Below are 3,321 nucleotides of genomic sequence, written 5' to 3'. Positions count from 1 at the left end.
TTTGCATCACGATTCTGCCCTGCCCTTGGCAAGAGCAGGGCAGTGTGTGATGATTGCCTATTCTCCTTTAATTTGGTCATGGGCCACGCTTTTAAAAGCGTGGCCTAAGGCTCCAAAGTGTGCTCCAACTTCAAAGTGTGTCCCAAAGCTCTTTTTTTCTCATTTTTTTGTGCTTCTTTGCTTCTTTTTCTTCTTATTTCCTACAAGATTTATAAAATTAAAAGATCAAGGAAATATACCAATTAAGTATAAAAGCATTCAATATTTAAGCACAAATCATCAATTTCTTATATGAAAAAGCATAGAAAAATAGGTATATGATGACATGTCATTACACCACATGATCATGAACCTAATAAAACACAAAAGAACAATAAAATAAAAAAAATAAGATAAATAAAAATTGGGTTGCCTCCCAATAAGTGCTTCTTTAATGTCAATAGCTTGACAGCGGGCTCTCATGGAGCCTCACAGGTGATCAGGTCAATGTTGTAGACTCCCAACACCAAACTTAGAGTTTGATTGTGGGGGCTTTGTTTGACTCTGTATTGACAAAAGCTTTTCATGCTTCATCTCCATGGTTGCAGAGGAAGATCCTTGAGCTTTAAACACAAGGTAGTCCCCATTTAATTGAAGGACTAGCTTTCCTCTGTCAACATCTATCACAGCTCCTGCTGTGGCTAGGAAGGGTCTTCCAAGGATGATGCATTCATCCTCCTCCTTCCTAGTGTCTAAGTTTATGAAATCACCAGGAATGTAAAGGCCTTCAACCTTTACTAACACGTCCTCTACCAATCCATAAGCTTGTCTTACTGACTTGTCTGCCATCTGTAATGAGAATATGGCAGGTTGTACCTCAATGATCCCCAACTTCTCCATTACAGAGAGTGGCATAAGATTTATCCCTGACCCCAGGTCACACAGAGCCTTCCCAAATGTCATGGTGCCTATGGTGCAGGGTATTGAGAATTTACAAGGATCTTGTCTCTTTTGAGGTAAAGTTTGCTAAACCCATGTATCTAGTTCACTAATGAGTAAGGGAAGTTCACCTTCCCAAGTCTCATTACCAAACAACTTGGCATTCAGCTTCATGATAGCTCCTAGATATTGAACAACTTGCTCTCCAGTTACATCTTCATCCTCTTCAGAGGAAGAATAGTTCTTAGAGCTCATGAATGGCAGAAGGAAGTTTAATGGAATCTCTATGGTCTCTATATGAGCCTCAGATTCCTTTAGGTCCTCAATAAGGAACTCCTTCTTGCCTGGGAGACGTCCCATGAGGTCTTCCTCATTGAGATTCATGTCCTCTCCTTCCTTTCTAGGTTCGGCCATGTTGACTATATCAATGGCCTTGCGCTCTCTTTTTGGATTCTCTTCAGTATTGCTCGAGAGAGTACTAGGAGGAGTTTCAGTGACTTTCTTACTCAGCTGGCCCACTTGTGCCTCCAAATTTCTAATGGAGGACCTTGTTTCACTCATGAAACTTAAAGTGGCCTTAGATAGATCAGAGACTATGTTTGCTAAGCTAGAGGTACTCTGCTCAGAATTTTCTGTCTGTTGTTGAGAAGATGATGAAAAAGGCTTGCTATTGCTGAGCCTGTTTCTTCCACCATTATTAAAGCCTTGTTGGGGCTTTTTTTGATCCTTCTATAAGAAATTTGGATGATTTCTCTATGAGGAATTATAGGTGTTTCCATAAGGTTCACCCATGTATTTTACCTCTGCTATTGTAGGGTTCTCAGGATCATAAGCTTCTTCTTCAGAAGATGCCTCTTTAGTGCTGTTGGATGCATTTTGCCATCCATTCAGACTTTGAAAAATCATGTTGACTTGCTGAGTCAACATTTTGTTCTGAGCCAATATGGCATTCAGAGCATCAATTTCAAGAACTCCCTTCCTTTGAGGCGTCCCATTATTCACAGAATTCCCCTCGGAAGTGTACGTGAATTGATTATTTGCAACCATGTCAATAAGTTCTTGAGCTTTTGCAGGCATTTTCTTTAGGTGAATGGATCCACCTGCAGAATGGTCCAGTGACATCTTAGAGAACTCAGATAGACCATAATAGAATATATCCAGAATGGTCACCTCTGAAAACATGTCAGAAGGACACCTTTTGGTCATCTACTTGTATCTTTCCCAAGCTTCATAGAGGGATTCACCATCTTTTTGTTTGAAGGTCTGAACATCTACTCTAAGCTTGCTCAGCTTTTGAGGAGGAAAGAACTTAGCCAAGAAGGCTGCGACCAGCTTATCCCAAGAGTCCAGGCTATCTTTAGGTTGTGAGTCCAACCATGTTCTAGCTCTGTCTCTTACAGAAAAAGGGAAAAGCATGAGCCTGTAGACTTCAGTATCTACTCCATTGGTCTTAACAGTCTCACAGATCTACAAGAATTCAGTTAAAAACTGATAAGGATCTTCTGATGAAAGTCCATGAAACTTGCAGTTCTGCTGCATTAGAGCGACTAGTTGAGGTTTCGGCTCAAAATTGTTTACTCCAATGGTAGGGATTGAGATGCTTCTTCCATCAAATTTGGAAGTAGGTGTAGTATAATCACCAAGCATCCTCCTTGCATTATTATTTTTGGCTGCCATCTCATCTTCCTTTTTGAAAATTTCTATAAGGTTGTCTCTGGATTGTTGTAATTTAGCTTCTCTTAGTTTCCTTTTTAGAGTCCTTTCAGGTTCAGGATCTACTTCAACAAGAATATTATTGTCCTTGCTCTTGCTCATATGAAAAAGAAGGGAACAGAAAATAATAATAGGGATCCTCTTTACCACAGTAGAGAGATTCCTTTATGTTAGTAGAAGAAGAAAGGAATAGAAGAAGGAAAAGGTAAGAATCCAAATACAAGGGTGAAGATAGGTTCAAATTCTTGAGATGAAGAGAAGTGTTAGTAAATAAATAAATAAATAGAAGAAGATGGGAGGGAGAGAATTCGAAAATTAATTTTGAAAAAAAAGTTAGTGATTTTTAAAAATTAAGAGAAGAATTAAAATTAAAATTAAAATTTGAAACAATTAGTTAATTAAAAGAATTTTGAAAAAGAGGGAAGTAATTTTCGAAAATTTAGAGAGAAAAGTAGTTAGATGGTTTTGAAAAAAAAAGATAAAAAAATAAAAAGTCAATTAGTTAGTTGAAAAAGATTTAAAAATCAATTTTGAAAAGATAAGAAGTTAGAAAAGATATTTTAAAAAGATATGATTGAAAAAGATATAATTTTTTTTAAATTAAAATTTATTACTTGACTAACAAGAAACTAAAAGACATGATTCTAGAATTGAAAGATTGAACCTTTCTTAACAAGAAAGTAACAAACT

At 37.2% G+C, this 3,321-nt stretch overlaps 1 non-coding gene across 1 annotated transcript; it reads left to right on the top strand.

Annotated features, from left to right (window-relative positions):
- Positions 1 to 2,098: 2,098 nt before the first annotated feature.
- On the top strand, positions 2,099 to 2,202 carry LOC127742895 (small nucleolar RNA R71). The gene has a single exon (XR_008004252.1). It is a non-coding gene; the product is annotated as a small nucleolar RNA R71 (small nucleolar RNA).
- The last annotated feature ends 1,119 nt before the right edge of the window (positions 2,203 to 3,321 follow it).

Source organism: Arachis duranensis, chromosome 1 (genome assembly GCF_000817695.3).
Source record: "Arachis duranensis cultivar V14167 chromosome 1, aradu.V14167.gnm2.J7QH, whole genome shotgun sequence".
Lineage (NCBI taxonomy): Eukaryota > Viridiplantae > Streptophyta > Magnoliopsida > Fabales > Fabaceae > Arachis > Arachis duranensis.
Note: the sequence above shows the minus strand (reverse complement) of the source record. Positions and strands in the feature narration are given on the sequence as shown.